The sequence below is a fragment of the Ambystoma mexicanum genome, chromosome 4q, assembly GCF_040938575.1.
Source record: "Ambystoma mexicanum isolate Mex_15411 chromosome 4q, UKY_AmexF1_1, whole genome shotgun sequence".
NCBI lineage: Eukaryota > Metazoa > Chordata > Amphibia > Caudata > Ambystomatidae > Ambystoma > Ambystoma mexicanum.
This window is the reverse complement of record NC_090928.1, coordinates 841,935,812-841,953,318: the sequence shown is the minus strand read 5'-3', so window position 1 is coordinate 841,953,318 and position 17,507 is coordinate 841,935,812.

Genomic DNA, 17,507 nt, shown 5'->3' with positions numbered 1-17,507 from the left:
TCTGTGGAAGCCTGGAAAGTCCACTTTTTCAAGATTTAGGAGCTGTAAATGCAGTTGTGATCCTCTCTTTCCAAGTGCTATCACACCTTTCCACTTTCCCCTCATACATACCCCTGATGTCATTCACTTCACGGTAGTAGACCATTGTTCATTGTTCTTTTCTGTCTCCATACATCGGGATAGCCAATATTTGTTCAGAGTTTCTCCCAAAGGAGACCAGTATACTTGGACGAGATTACCCGAGGGGTATACAGAGCCCCCCTGCAACCTCTTATTACAGCAGTTAAAAAGAGATTTGGATGAGATAAGGTTCCTTCAAAAGTCTCTGTTGGTCCAGTATGTAGATGACTTACTGATAGAATCACCATCCTATGTGGCTTGCAAACAAGATACACAGGTACTGTTGATTGCCCTGGCTGAGAAGGGGCAATAAGCACCCAAGCAGAAAGTCAATTATGCACACAGATAGTTCACTACTTAGGACATGGCATTATGAAAGGCTACCGATTGAGATCACCTTCTCGCAAAGAGGCTGTTTATAAGATTCCAAAATCTCCAACTGTTACACAGATGAGAGCATTTTTAGGGACAGTCAGTTACTGCTGACAATGAATCTTAGGTTATGCTGAGACAGTTAAGACCCTTCAACAGTATAGTAGAATCCAGACGGTGGAGCCCTTACAATGGATTCCGGAGGCAGAAGAAGCCTTCACAAAGATAAAATCATTTCTATCTGAAGATCCTGCTCTGGGACTCCCCCACTATACAAAGTGATTTACTTTGTACTGTCATGAGAAGGCCGTGCTTGCTCTAGCCGTCCTTAACCAGAAACATGCTATCCATCATTACAGCAAAGAGTTGGACCATGTGGCTGCTGCAATGCCACCTTGCCTAAGGGCTGTTGCCGCAGCCGCTTCGGCAGTAGAGCAGAGTGAGAACATTGTGTTAGGATCTCCTTTAGAGGTAGCAGTCCTCCATGCTGTAGACTCATTGTTATTGAAAACTAATACGTAGCACATTTGTTTATAGAAAAAGTATATGAGATTCTTATTTTGAATTCTTCTAATATTTCTCTAACTAGATGTTATGTGATGAATTCAACCTACCCACTACACTTCTATAAGGGGAACCACATCAATGCACTCTACATGATTGTGCAGCCATTACGTATTGTTTATTGATACTACATACTGATCTAACCAATATACCGCTACCTGAACCAGATTTAGTATATTTTGTTGACAGATTGTGTTGTAGTTATCAGAATGGGAAATTGATTGTGGGGCACGCAGTGTGTGCTCCCGGGGAGTTGGTGTAGTTGGTTGCCCCAAGTGACCTCTGCCTAGGTGGCAGCATTAGTAGCCCTTACCAAAGCTTGTCTCTAAACCGCACAGTAGTCAGTCAACATTTATAGCGACTCACGGTACGCTTTGGGGTATCTCACGACTTTGGTCAACTCTGGAAACAGCGAGGATTCTTAACCTCGACTGGCATCCCCATCAAGAATGGACACTATGTAAAGGCCTTGCTATTTGCCATTATGTTTACTGAAAAGATAGTCATAATTAAGTGTGCTACTCACCAGGCTTTAGACAATTTAATTAGTTGCAGCAATGATTTCGCAGATCGCACCGCTAAGTTGGCTGCTACATTCGACTCGAAGGATGCATATGTCCTTCCAGTCAAAGTCAATTCTGACCCTTCGCCCTATGAATCTTTAGAAGATATGGCTCCAATACAAGAAAATGCAGACTCTTGTGAAAAGAACATTTGAATATGCAAGGGCTGTCAGTTACACATTGACTTTCTGTGGAGAGATGATCAAGGTTGATTAGGGGCCCCCAAGATTTTAGTATCGCACCTTGTCAGACTGTATCATGGACACGCACACGCTGGGCGGGATGGAATGGCCATGCCCCTGAATCGCTCATGGTTGGCCCCCAAATTCGCAAGATGGCACAAGAATACTGTGAACGATGTATAATCTGTCTCCAGAATGTGAGAAAGACTGTACCCTCCACCCAGGGAGCACATACACCCACTTATTGCCCTTGTGTGGGTCTCCAATCTGACTTCCTCCATCTTCCAAACTGCAATAATCGGCAATACCTCCTTGGTTTTTTGGATGTGTTTTTGGGCTGGATGAAGGCACACTGTGCATGAAAGCTGATGCATTCACAGTTGCTAAGGTTTTAGTGAAAGGTGTTGTCCCCAGGTTTGGTTGGTGTAACCATCAGCATCAATAGTGAACAATGCTATCATTAAAGCACTTCTGTCTACTCTGAAAATCCAAGCTAATTTGCATTTCCCTCATCACCCTCAATCCACAGGGGCAGTAGAAAGAACGAATGGGGTACTGAAAAATAAGTTGGCCAAGCTGTGCCAGGAAACTGGCTTGGAGTGGCCTGACACACTACACTTAATGTTATTCAGCATGATGAGTACCCCTCACAGGAAAACAGAACTTAGTCCCTATGACGTCTAATATGATCGCCCTATGCCAATCCCTCTGTCTAATCTTGTATCTAAAGATTTTCATTTGACTAATGATAGATTATCAGACAATGTAAAGTCCTTAATCTCTTCAGTTAGTCTTGTCTACAACCAGGTTGAAGCAGGTCTACCTAGAGAACCAATTGTCCCTGTCCACTCCTTGCAACCTGGCCATTCCTTGCAACCCACAGACTGAGTCGTAATAAAGGTCAACCAGCAAAAAACAGCTTTGGACCGAAGGTGGAATGGCCCATTCCAAGTCCTTGTGACATTAAGCGGTCAAGCTGCAGGGGTTCTCTACATGGGTTCATGTAACCACCTGCAAAACGTTGTAAGCCCTGGCTTGACCGAAGTATCACATATTTGTGTTATGTCTCCTTGTTCTGACGTATTAGATCTTGATTTCTAGTGTGACCACTGCTTCTACCTTAGTACCTGTGAAAAAATATAACCTTGCTAAGCTAGTTAGTACCTCTGCGGTCGAGAGCTGGCCCCGTCACTGAAAGCATTACACAATATATTGGCATGGTGGTAATTGTGCCCATTTGGGAGAATGGCAATGTGGGGTTGACTTATTACTGGGTTCCCCCAAAACCGGCTATGTGACCCCCTGGAGTTGTTCCTTATCCTTGTGTAGCTCTTCCAAATTGCATGAACGATGAGGATTACCTCCAGGTCTTAAATGCGGAGACTCAGACCTCAGGCATAACCCTTTCCCTTGAAATTGTTACTAAAACTGAACCAGTAGCTCCTAGATCAGCCATATCCCTGAAGTGTCTGAAATATATCACACGCCGTCCCACGTTTCTGACCTGTTCCCGTATGGCTATTCTGTTCTTTATACTAGTCAAAGGAATAAGGTGATCTCAAAGAACATATATTTGTACACTGAAGTGCAATCTACCAAGTTAGTGAACAAGGAGGAAGACACAAAGTGGTAATGATAGCAGGGCCGCTGATGCAGTATATTTGCCTCTGGGAATGCACAGCCATTGTACCAAGAAAGTGCAGTGTTGAGGATCTGAGTACGTTGAGAAAGAGGCGAAAGCTCAGTACAGTTATATTATTATCTGTTGACCATCTTAGATTCTAGGAATAATTAGACGTCAAAGTGTGCTCCAATTCAGTCACTACTTTGTGCCAGTTTATTAGGGAGTTAGAAAACAGGACAGAGAGGATTCAACAACTAGTGTCTGCTGCAGTTAAGATTGTGGAGTTTGTGAGCGTACTCAGATCAGTCCCTCTGGTACAGCACTGTTACTAATCTAGATAGGTCAGGAGGCAGGTATCTTGTTTTGAATGCCATGTTGGCGACTATGATGTTTACAGTACCTCTGTTTTCCTTTCAGGTTAACACAAAGTTTCTGAATGGCTCTGAGGGAACTGCGAGTCATCTGAAGCAGCAGAGCGAGGCGTTGAACTGAGCATGAAAGAAAAGGGAAGTAGCAGATTGAATTTGGGATAAGGCAAATACTGCACTTGTGGTATCTATAACAGGCCACATTTAAAAGGTCGACTTGGCGGCTTGGAAGAAGCCACCAGGCTTCTCTAGGGCAAAACTCTCCATTACCAATACTAACATTGGGGAGCACCATGTCATTCAGACACTCAGCAAATTAACCAGAGACACCTTAAAACAGCTGGTAACAAGCGTGATAACTGCTGAAAGAGAGCTGCAATGGGACACGGCCTGTGAAGGGTGCAAGATTATTTGAACGTTGAACTGTTCAGCATTAGGGGAGTTCAACATAACAGTGGGCTGAGAATCTTGAGAAATGGCTCTGAAGTATCCGAGTACCCGTGGCTCTGGAGAGACATCTGGCAGTGCAGCGGGTAGTTCTGTGAGCTAAATGACTGCACCTTCACAGACAAGAGGCAAATGAAAGGCAGCTGGGACCCTCCAGCTAAATAGTACCAGGTCCATGTACAGGATGTAATTGGGGATTGGGTAACTCACTGAGAAGTGTGGGAAGTGAGACGTCATGGTAGTCTAGTCAGGTACCTTACCTCTACCTCAGGGTTAACCCTTGATTTGTGGTTCAGAATTGGCTTAACCTGGGAACTATGGCCCCTGCAGCCAACCCAGTTGCAATGTCCTAATAAATTAGGTACAGGGCAGGTTTTGTTAGTGAGGAATCGAATCTGCTCGGAGGGAGAAACCTCTGGCTTGACTTAACTGGTAGGTGATTGTTTCAAGGAAAGGAGATGTGTACAGAACGGTACGACGTCCTTTCATCGCCTCAATTTCATCCCCTGACATTTTAACGTGTATATTACAACAAATATGAATTTTTTAGGGGGGGTGGGAAAGGGCAGATAAGGGTTTGGGGGGTAGGGAATAGCTAAAAAATAAGTGGGGGAGGCAGGTTGCGGGTAACCCCCCAAATAAAAAAATAAAATAAACGATTCGCGTTTTTGTTAGAATGTACACGTTAAAATGCCAGGGGATGAAATTGCAGGCGATTAAATGACATAGAACCGTATAGAACTCGTTTCAGGACCTGAGGAAGATGTACATTTTGTGATGCATACCAGAGCTAGGCAGTTTAAAGAGGGGTGGCCAGCAGTAAAGAAGAAGCAGGTGACGATACACATATCATTTTTGAAAGACTGGCCTAAATTGGTACCTAGAAAGTTTGAGCATTTGGTACCAGAGATAAGGAAGATTACTGATATCCTAAAGAGTTTGCCGATGTTGGAGGTAGTATTTAATGAGCAGAAACAATTGTTTGAAGATGCGCACCGTACAGCCGCTCTGTGCACTCCAGGACATATAGTATGTGCAGTTAGTAAAAGAAGTGTCTGATCAACCTTATATCACCACAATCGTGTGTATAACTGGCTTCTTACTTTTGGCAGGCATTATTTCCTGCTGTTGCAGCTGCTGTAACAGAAATGGATCTGTGATTATGAACACAGTGCCCCCCAGGTCTGCTCCCCTTGACTCGACCCCTGAGATGTTTGCTCTCTTGGAGATGCATAAAGAAGTACATGCTTTGTAAAATGAGTTGCACTTACTTATGAGAAACTGAAACAGATATTCCCCTACTAAAGTTCATACCACATTAGAACGCCAAAAAATAAATAAAAGACGAAAACGAATGGCCCTTTCTAAAAAAAAAAAAAAAAAAAAGTAGAATGTCAGTAAGAAAAAGAGGGCACATAAAAGAAAATGATGATTTCTCTGCTGTGGTGTGTTATTTGCGCAAGCACAAAGGGGGGATTGTGAACGTGCGGACCCCAGAAATGATAATGAAGGAAACTGATGTCACTGCGGGATATGTGTGGGGAGGGTGACTAAACTAGCTGGGAGGGTACAGAAGACTGTCTACGTGAAAAAGTTATTTCCTCTTGAGATGCCTTCGCCATGCCCATGTTGTACTGGTTTTAAGAGTGTTTTTATTATCACAGCGGACTCTGTTCACGGTTTCTCCCATTCTCATTAGCAAACGGTAATGGTTGTAGGTGATGGTAGGAATTTGGCATGCGTGTCCCATGAAATGCTGAGCTCAGGACTTTGACAAGCTTGCAGTAACTTGGTGAAGCCCAAACACCCGCCACCCATTTTGTCGACTGGTTTAAACTAGTAAAGACAACGAGACCCACGTCAGGAAGCAGAGGGCATACACCCCTCGTTTGAGGAAGAGGAAACAGAGCAGGCGCACCCCGGAAGTGCACTGCAAGTGCTGTTTTGCTGTGAGGACCCGCTGGTGTGCTCCTGCCTACAGAAGGTGCCAATGCACAAGAGGAAATAAATCATCTGAAGTGCGGCGAAACGGGCTGCCAGACTTCATCCTCCAGAATCCTCAGCGTGCGTGACCCGCCCCCTCCCATCCGCCCACCGTTCCTCATTGTGCATTTAACCCGGGTGCACGCGCACCCGCGTGCGCACCCCGGAAGTGCACTGCAAGTGCTGTTTTGCTGTGAGGACCCGCTGGTGTGCTCCTGCCTACAGAAGGTGCCCATGCACAAGAGGAAACAAATCATCTGAAGTGCGGCGAAACGGGCTGCCGGACTTCATCCTCCAGAGTAATTATCCTGCATTCAACCTACTTGGGGACTTGTTGTCTTTGGACGCTGGGCTATGTGTTTGGCCTCCTTCTGACTCTCTCCTGCTCCATCATCCTAAGGAGCCTACACTCTCTCCTAAGGAGCCTGCGTACATTGTATCTTGCATTTCCTACTATGCAAGTGCCCCTGTGATACTTACTTTCTTTTTTCCTTTCTTCTTGTACGCAGATCCTCAGCGTGCGTGACCCGCCCCCTCCCATCCGCCCACCGTTCCTCGTTGTGCATTTAACCCGGGTGCACGCGCATCTGAGCGTGCACCACGCAAGTGCACTGCAAGTGCTGTTTTGCTGTTCGGCTGTGCGGCGGGGTAAGGGGCATAATTGTACATGTTCCGTCAAACATAGTATTTCATGGTCAAAACAGGTGCGCAATTTTGTATATACGTATGTGTTACTCTGGCAACTTTCCTGTTTGGCTGGGATATTTTCACGGGGATAGCCTGCCCTTCTTTAGCCTCCAAGTGCAAGTGTGTTGAGAGCTTATTTTCTTGCTGCATATCTAACTAATAAGTTGCAGTATGGTTAAGGGCTTGCGAAGTGGTCGGAAGCTTCTAGAACCGGTGTCTATAACACCTGACATCACTGTGAGTGAGGATATGTATGCTGAGTGTGCGGCTCCACTAATTCCCCAAGCTCCTATGTTATCTACACCGGGCCCTTTAGAGTGTGAGGCATCGTCTGTTGATCTTGTAGCTACATCGATACACCAAGCTACAATGTCAATAAATGAGTGCACTCCTGCAGTCATGAAAACCAGGGTATTCAACGAAATGGGTGTAGCTCCCAAATTTGATATTAATGCTATGATACACTGCTCGGGTAATAGGACTGACCCACTAGTGAAAAACACTAAATTTGAGCTTAAGGATCTGAGTAATAGTGCTCGAGGTATTTCCCCTGCAACTGACTTGAAACAAAGTAATGATATTGGACTATACAGTATCTCTAACATCTCCTATAAAGAAGAAACAGTTGATTGCTCAGTAATGGGTCCCACCATTGAAGCAGAGCTAAGCAAACGTATTCGTCTCTCTCTTGGACCTTCAACTCCTGTGAATCAGAAATTGGTCGGGAGAGAAGATGTTTTCATGTTGAGTACTAGAAGTAAACCTGTTCACATTAGTAATCACGACACTTTGAGTGGTGAAAATGTCAAATTGACATGGGAAATGGATTTTGGACCAAATGAATCCTTAAATAAACCCATGGTTAGTTCCCCTAAAGCCCCTAGTGCCCAAACTGCACTAAATGATCGGATGAACCTTGATATTAATGAATTCCAATCAAGTTTGATTGGAAAAGATAAAGAGGCCTCTAATAATGATGTCCGCTCTGAGAGCATCAAACTAGATGCACCATCTTTAAGTCCCGATTTCCCTGTCTTATCTAGAATTCTCAACTTACTGGATAAGGGACATGAGTGCTCCCACTATGAAATAGGAATCATGAGAGAAGCTATCACTGACTTATCTAACAAAACTAACAGAATTGAAGGCCTACTGTTTACTTGTGACGCGGTGGCTGTTCTAACTAACCGACTACCCAAGAAAAAGGATATGGTGGATAGTGCCACTCAATTTGATGGCATATTTAACATACCTACGCAGAAAAGATGCTCTTATGCCAGTGCTGCTATCCCCAGATCTGGGAGCTCTACCTCTACACAGACTGATGTTATTGTTGACGACTTGTGTAAAGTTCTGTCCACTGTTCAAAAAATTGAGTATCATCTGGATAAAATGTATACAGAGTCTTCTGCAACTCAAGCAGTGATCACCCATGCTGTCACCGGGGTTGAATTCATGAACATATCTCAAAGTCCCGACAGCCCATCCCAGCTGATGGATTTAATTGATCTAGCGGGTGAATGTTCTATGATGGGAGACCCTAAAATGTCAGAAACTAGTAACGGTGATCTCCCACTGAAACCTATAACAGTTCTAACCCGAAGAGAAAAAAGGCTAGCTGGAAACAGAGCTGCCAGATTCCTCATCATGACCCAGAAATCGATTGTCATGTGATACCTGGGGACCATGGAAAGAGACAGACCCTCGCGACAGTACAATACGTTATTTTGTTTGTGGGAGGTGGGAATGCAATGGTGGAAGGCCTAGGTAGGCTTCTTCGAAGATATGGGGTTGAGCATGGTGAGGAGTATTAGGGGAGCAAAACAGTGGGCAAAGCAAGTTAGTTTGGTGTCAGGATTAGGATGGGATGCTGAATTTTCTTGCAAGAAAGCTCTGTGAATAAACCGTTGTGTTATGTCTGTGTTTACCTTTGTTTGATTGGTATACATGCCTGAGTCCCTGACAGAATGTTGGTGTGGAATGTTATGAATGCTGTGTGCCTATGTGTTCTACATTTGTCAGTTGGGGGCGTGAAACTTAAAGGATAAGGGGGCCGGTGGATGTCTCTCCCTGTTATATACTTGACTTAATTACTCCATTTGTAATTACCTTCTGTGTCAACTTAGTAAAGAAGTTAACTTAAGCTGAATGACTCCCTGTACTCATTGAACCCAAGTATTAGACTTTACATTGGCGCCGAGGATCTTGGGAACGTACACCAAAGGAAGGAGAAACACGGAACGAAAAGAAAAGGAAAATGGAGCAGAAAAAGGGACAGAAAGAAGGATAGCACCAGAGGAGACATCCACCGGCCACCCCCTGGCCATAAAGGTGAGCGTGCCCCTTGCCCTGTGCTCACAGTGAGTGCTTTCGTCTGCACAGGTTAAAGATAGTTGTGGGCATTGTGGGGTACCTTTATCCGAGTTGTCGCAGAGCCACTAAATAAACACCCTTTGCCATAGCAGGTCATACTGTGTGCCTAAATGAAACGTTTGGGAGCTGTGCCGCATCTGAGAGAGAGCGCAACAAAGGGGTTTGGTGGTTGACATGTGCAGCTTTGTAGCGACAGCAAAAAGGAGCAGGGGAACATGTGACGGACTGATTAATGAGCATTTAATATTGCATTTAAAAGTTAAGCGCCGGAGCGTATGCAGCAAAAATTAACATTAAGACCCTTACCAGCTAATAAGTGGCTCCGTTTGTGTGGGGAATGGAGTTGTGGTTCAGGCGGCCACGTGCAGGCGAGCGCCGTTTTGGGAAGTTGCTGTGGCCCTGAATTCTGAAGTGGGCGTCCTCCAGCAGGGTTCATTTGTGCTTTGAACTCCGTCTTCCTCAGCTGTCCAGGAAGAATGATGACGTCGCATGGAATGCTGCAGGAGTTAGTGATTGTTCCCCGTGGCATTACCATCGTGAGTTGCAACGTTCTGTTGTTGTGTGGGAGTTAAAAAAAAAAAAAAGAGAACCTTGCTGCGTGCCGGAACGTGACGACGCAGCATGTACTTCCTCTTCCTTTTGGTTAGTAGTGGAGCACTGCCATGGAATCTGTTCATATGCTGGCCACCACTGTTCATATGCTGGCCACCACAATCATCATTTATTATTCATTGAGGATGGATGCGAAGATCTTTCTTGTCGTATTTACAGTATTAGAACTATGGATCGGACCGAACGGTCATGGCATTTTGACTGGGTGTTTTTGTGAAGGCGCCCAAGGTTTTATGGCATCAACAAAGTGTGTAATGCTGCTTGTGTGAAGAGGAGCGCAGCTATCTTGGTTGGAGAAAGGTACTGGCCAAAATATGTTCAGAGTGAAAGCACTTCATGTCTTCTAAAGAATAATAGGATATGTGCTTGTTAGCTGCCTTATCAGCCGAGTTTTATGGGACAACACATGTTATGTGACAACAATTTCAAAGACGCTCTGCTGATATGGGGGTTTTCTCCGTTTGAAAAAAGGAAAGAGATTACATTCTGGTTAGCTCCCACACCAGATGAGTTTTTTTACATTTCATCAAGTTCAGAGACGCTCTGCTGATTAGGGGGTTTTCTCGGTTTGGAAAAAAGGATGTGTATTGCTGTGATGACATCATAAAGTGTTTTGTCATATTAAGGATTAAGATGTCATGTGAGGCCTGTTAGCTCACTTCTTTGCAGAGTTGTTGTTAAGGCTTGCTGTGTTGAATGGCTTTGAAAGTGAGTGCTGTTGAGGTTGATTTGCCGTGGCCTCTGTGTGAGTATCTCATGTGTGACATGATGTATTGCATTATGTATGTTATTTTGGCTAACCACATTTTCATTCACAGGTTCATCAACACAAAGGACTTTGTAGGGTGAGAATATGGACTCGGTAGTAGTGTTGAACTCTCGCTTACCATTCTTATACCCTCAATTTATCTTTGCTTGTATGGTAAGAGACTTGTGGTGAGTGAAGTGTTTGTGTTGTGGTGGTAACAATATTTTGGTTATTTGGGTGGGATGTGTGGTCCCGGTAAAAGGTTCTGGTTCTGGTTGAACTGGTGTCCTTCGCACTAGGTGCATTCTGACTATTTGGTGTTTTGGTGGGATGTATGGTCCCGGTAAAAGGTTCTGGTTCTGGTTGAACTGGTGTCCTTCGCACTAGGTGCATTCTGACTATTTGGTGTTTTGGTGGGATGTATGGTCCCGGTAAAAGGTTCTGGTTCTGGTTGAACTGGTATCCTTCGCAATAGGTGCATTCTGTCATTATGGTGTTTAAGTGGGATGTATGGTCCCGGTAAAAGGTTCTGGTTGAACTGGTATCCTTCGCACTAGGTGCATTCTGTCATTATGGTGTTTCAGTGGGATGTATGTCCCGGTAAAAGGTTCTGGTGGAACTGGTATCCTTCGCACTAGGTGCATTCTGACTATTTGGTGTTTCAGTGGGATGTATGGTCCCGGTAAAAGGTTCTGGTGGAACTGGTATCCTTCGCACTAGCTGCATTTGGTGTGACAGTGTATTGGGATGTGTGTCCCACTCACGCTACTTTGGGAGCGTGAAACATGCTGATGTTGTTATTTGTAGAAATTGGTATCCTGTGTTGGTGGAAACAGTTGGAGGTGTTTAACTTCTTATGGTGTCCTTGCACACCTTCTTAAGGGTTTATGGATGATGATGGTATGGTATCTGAGTTGTTTGGTTTGGTTGGTTTTGTGAGTGAGGGCTGGTTGCCTGTGTTTGATGTCCGTTGTGGGCCCGCTACGGAGTTGGATGCATGTATGTGTTCGAGTTTAGCTTACTAGTAAGCTAGTTTAAGGTCTGGTGGAGTTGAGCAGTTTTGTTTTTAGCATATTGTTAGGTATGGAAGTATTGGTGGTGGAGAGTACAGTCTGTGTTGGATGTCTTTCCCTGTTATATACTTGACTTAATTACTCCATTTGTACTTACCTTCTGTGTCAACTTAGTAAAGAAGTTAACCTAAGCTGAACGACTCCCTGTACTCATTGAACCCAAGCATTAGACTTAACACTTTGCCTCTTTATCTGCTCAGAATTAAAACTGCTGTTTTGTTTGACATGTTAACACTGAGATGCCATCAGCCTATACTGTGTTATACAAACATGCAACGTCACTGACACTCATTTATCAAACCAAGAATGAGAAAATACCCACCAAATCTACACTACTCCCCTGTCCTCATGCAACATTTGTCAAACGAATCAAGTACTCACTGCTAACTACACCACCCACACCAACCAACGACACCTACTGCCTCACCATGCCGACTCTAATCTGACACCCACTAGTGCCCACCGAAAAATCAAACACACACGGATCACTGCTTATCACCAACAGCATCCTCTAGCCTGCCAGCACCCAACAACCCTGTACCCCTAATATGCTAAGTCATGCTGCCAAAAGAAAATGTACCCCACATCACAATACAAAAGCTGTTCGTGTTTAGGTCAACTAGTGTACTGTTAGGCTGTGGCAAGATCTGCCAGGTCCCTTGCTGCAATAAGCAGTTGTGTGTTGTCCACACAAGCACGGACCCAAGGCTTCTGCTTGGCGGGAGCTCAGTAACACATCCAGTGTTATGCAACTTTAATCTGGGACTAACATCTAACTCTCAACCTTCTATCCTGACACCCACTCACTTCTACATGAGCACCCTCCACTTGCCTACCTAACCTCAGCAACATGATTAACACAAATCAAGCATTCGCCACATTTACTGACCGCTACCACTGACTCTTGTCACCGCATCATACCACTAGACTAATTCGACACGCTCCAGTGATCGGTTTCAGCCTCTCCAACACCAGCACCATGAACAAAACTCAGAAACACTGCACACAGGGAACAGTAAAACCCGACAAAGACAATATAATGGCAACTACTCCTCTGCTCCCACTAACAAATCCATAAACCCCATCTTTTTACTTGCACGATTCGAAGCGCTGAGACGCCCTGGGAAAATCAAAAGCTTTTAGGACATTAATAAAATCAAGTAGCAACTAAAGAGCTTTTGCTTCAAAGGATTGCCACCATCCGGTCACGTTAAAACGCAAGTGATCTGATTTATGATGAGTTGTTACCTTACAGAAACAACTCTGACGTTGACCAACTTTCAAATAAAAAAATTATAAGGTACCCGTGCACTGTAAAGGCCCCAAACCCCTGACGAGCCGTAAGGGCGGGAATATTGAGGACAGGGGAGGTTAAGCGTGAAGGGCCAGGCCAGGTTTGCATCCTCCGAGCTTGGAGGGCGACAAGTTGGCGCCCCCTGCCCGGCTCCTATGGCAACTGGCAGGATGCAAGGGGAAATAAAACAAAAGAAAGGGCAGGGGCAGAGCCCAGGTCAGAGTAATGGGAGTAAAACAGAAGGTGCGGAAAAAATAACAGCAGGGGGCGGGTGGAGACACGGTCCCACAGGCCCAAACAAAGGAAAAAGTCCCAATAAAAAGGGACAGCTGCTGCATGACTACCCTGATGGCAAGGTTTCCCGACCTTACTCCAGCAAGCAAACACCAACCAACATGGCAGCATCTAATCACGGTTGCTCCATCGTGATGTGGAATGCAAATGGCATTCAAAAGAAAACGGATGAACTTCTTCACCTCATGGAATTGAGGAAAGTGTGCATGGCCCTTCTTTCTGAGACCCATGTGCAAGGATGCCACAAGCTGAAGCTAGCAAATCACGTGGTGTACCAGACTGACCGAACCACAGGAACCAAAGGTGGAGGGACTGCTGTGATATTGAGCATAAGTGTCAACCATCACGAGCTAGCGCTACTGTAATGACTGGAGGGGGGTACCCGTACTTCTTCCCTCTATATGGCAGAGCAGAGGCACAGAGCACCTAGCGAAGGTTCCCTATTGTGGCAGCATGGGCGAGCAATCAAGGCTTAAGCTCTCAGGTGGTGATGCGGGCTGGGGTCGCCAAGCCCCCCACAAAGGAATATCTACACACTATGTTATGTGCTAACACAGTTCTTTATATAAAAATAAGGTTCAAGATATATACATCAAGTAATAATACACTTTGTACTCTGGCAATTCTAATATGTCAAATATATACAATGTCTATGTGGTAGCACACTTAGCTTTAGATTACTTTAAAATGCATCAACTGCTGACAATTATAATGGCTTACAAATCATGCAGCAAGGTGTTACAACATAGATCATAGGAAGGAATGCAAGTCAGATTAAACAAAGGCAGAATGCTTTCTTTAGCTACTAACACACAATTCTGAGTGAGGATCCCCCCACCTGGGCAACCTGTAACAAAGTATTAACACGCCCAGTCCATTAATGTTTAAATAGTCTCCTGGTCAGAAATGTTCAACCACCCCAATGTACCTGAGATAGAAGAGTTTATTTGATGGTTCGTCAACGGTGCCCCCGAGAGTGACCTCCCTTTAAAGCAGGAGCCACAGGGCGTCGAGAGTCCACAAGAAAAATTAACACTTGCGTAGAGACAGCAGCTTCGACCTTCACGGTGCTCTTCAACGATCGATCGTGGAAGTCCTGGGAAGATCTGGCGTGCGGTCCACCTTGATGCAAAGAGTTTGGTGCCGCAAAGAAGACTCAGTGATGGCTGTAGGCCCAGCAGTGGGCGTCGGGAGATGCTTTGGCGTTCCTCTGGCCTATCGGTGCTGCAGCCGCAGCACGTAGCTAGGGATAGCTTTGTCGACCAGGACTCAACCACGGGCCGGACTTTGGATCTTCACTTCGTCAGTGTCCTCGGGAAATCTTTGTTGGTTCTGGTGGTTTCCTCGGTAGCCAATGACCTCGACTTTCTCTGACAGGGACAACCCGCTCTACATTGATGGCAAGGGAGACTTTCGTTCAATCTTCTTAGGCAAGGTGGAGGGGGGCGGCTCCGGTCGCCGAGCAGCACAGTGTCAAGCTGTCCCCGCTTCTGGGCAACATGACCCGACTGGCTCCGAGTGGTTACAGAAATCCTCCGAAATCCGGTCGACAGCAATGGACTTCGATGGATTCGATGTCCTGGTGCTTTACTTCAAGAAACCAATAGGCCACAGAGGCCATCTTGCCTTCTATCAGGAATCCACTGATTCCTATGGCAGGGCCTGGGTAACCCAAAATGGAGGATACTAAGAGCACTTGCCAAATTCAGCATGGAGCTGCCACCAGCCCATATCCTGCTCTGTGGGCAACACACAGGTGGCCAAAAACATACACTAGGAATACAGGGTTGTACCCCCACCCCCGAGTGCCATAAGGATATCCTAAGGGTCTCTGTTCACCATGACCAAAAAGAGGAACAGCTGCACTGCCAGGAGTCCCAACTGGACTCATGTGCAGACAACAACACAGAACACACATGATAAGGGAGTACAGGACATGTACATGGAGGCCCTGTCCCTCCAATGCATTTCCAGCATCACAACTACCACCCCTGAAAAGCATTGAAGCCACTGAAGTCCAGGTCAAGACTGCAGTGTGTGAGAAACCTCACTGTGTCTCACCCACTACTCTCCGAGGATCTGTCATCCAGGGGGCCAGGACATGGCCATCGCTATTGGATCCAGTTCCTGGGGGTGGACCACTGTGGGAGGATCACCTGAATGAGGGGTCCTCAGGGAGTGGAAGTGGGACACCAACGGGTGAGACACGGTACCCACTTCCCTATAACACCTTTTACCCTTCCTACCCTGTAGGATATTCAGAAGTTCTACCCACCCTTTTCCACCACGAACACTTTCCTACACCGCGACAGACAACAGACTAACACCGAGCCGTTTACCTGAAATGTCCCAACACAACAGTCAGGCCATTGACAATAACTATGCACACCTGACGGCCCTTTCCCTTCTCCACAGGGATAAAAGGCGGAGCACGAAAGCACAATTTGAGCAAGGGTGAACGTACGAGGAAGCAGCTCTTCCGGACCGGCAGGTCAAACAGAGGAGAAAGGCGGAGAGACCTGAGGGGACGACAAGGAGGGATTTGCCCTTGCCCTTTTCAATTCAAACCCGCAAATTCTACGAAAGGGAAACCATAAGACCTGAAAGTCCAGCTGGTGTGTGATGTGACAGGTGTCAACAGCACATGGGTCCCTCCTGCGCTGATAGCCAAAGCGGGGAGAAGCACTTGCCGCTGTGATGCTGTCCTTGACTCCCGAGACAAGAAACTCAGTTCAGCACAGCCGGTGAGCCAGAGAAGACAGATAGTAAAACCGAACTATGCTGCGCCCAAGGTTACAGGCAGCAACCCTGTTGAACATAGAACTTGTGTAAATGAACTTTAAAGAAACCCTAGTAAACGGTTCAGAAGCAGAGTAGTCAGGTGTGTCGGGGTACTCATTCGAAGGACTCTGACTGAAGCCCTTTTGGGGTTGTGTTGTTTTGTTGAAACTACGAAGACCAAGAGGCCTTAGGAGAGGCTAATGTAAAGTGTCAAAGTGGTCCTACGAGGGTCGAGCAAAACCCCTCGTACACTCGAAAGTCTTTGACACATGAGAGTAAACTGTCTGAACTGTGAAACTGACAAATGTGAAGCCGGCTGAGGGATGCCTGCAAATTGGGGTAAACAGTGATAAACCCGTGGACATTGTGTCGACAAGAGTGAACCCGATTGATGAATGTCCACAGTGAATGATTGGTTGAAAAGGCATTGAGACTCTTGATTGTTACTGTTTTGAATAAAAGGCCGCAGTGAACACGACGGAGGGAGTCCCACGTTGCATGAAGGACCCCGGCAGAGGGGGATCCTAAGGCGAAGTGTAATCGCCCCGTGAAGATTGATTAAATAAACTTTTGTTCGTTTATTGTTTTGGTACAGCCGGCCTTCTAAGGCAAGAGACTTTTGCAGGAAAAGAGACTTGGCCCCAGAAGGTTCTGACATCATTGAAAGGAACTGTTACCTCGTGCTTTCGAGGTCCAGGAGTGCGCTGTGCTCAAAGGTCCTGCCTTGTACCGTGCTAAAAACATGGGGAAGGGAGACCCAACCATACCATCCTGTCTTATCATTTGGTGAACACTTCTTTCTTTTCTTGAGAAGATTATCCCAGACTATTTTGTAACTCTGTTGTAATGAATGGCAATCTTTTTTTTTGTATAGTTTTTTTATTTGACAAGACGCCAATAGGACTGCTTTATTATTATTTGATGGTAGTAGCTTGCTCCCATCTTATTTATTTATTTATTTTTTTGTATTTATAACGCGCACCAAACAAACTTAATTGGCGCAGATAACATCAACAATGGTGGATGATATACTTCAGAACAGTGCCCCCAGAATACAAAGGGCCATCTCTCTAAACAGAAAAGTCTTCAGTGCTGTGCGAAATTGCAGGAATTAGCTCATTTTCCAGAGTTGTATTGTTAAAGAGTTCCACAACCTGGGGCCAAAGACAGAGAATCTTCTGTCACCTCAGGATGTGTAGACTGAGTGAGGAATGATCAGAAGGTGGCTGTCACTAGAGTGTAGTTATCTCATCGGGTGATATGGCTGAATGAGCTCTCTTAAATACAGAGGAGCAATGCCATTTATGCATTTAAAGACAATGCAAGCTGTCTTAAATTTAATGCGGTCGACGATTGGAAGCCAATGCAGCTCCCGACGAAATAGGGACACATAGGCAGATTTGTTTAGCTTGAATATCAATC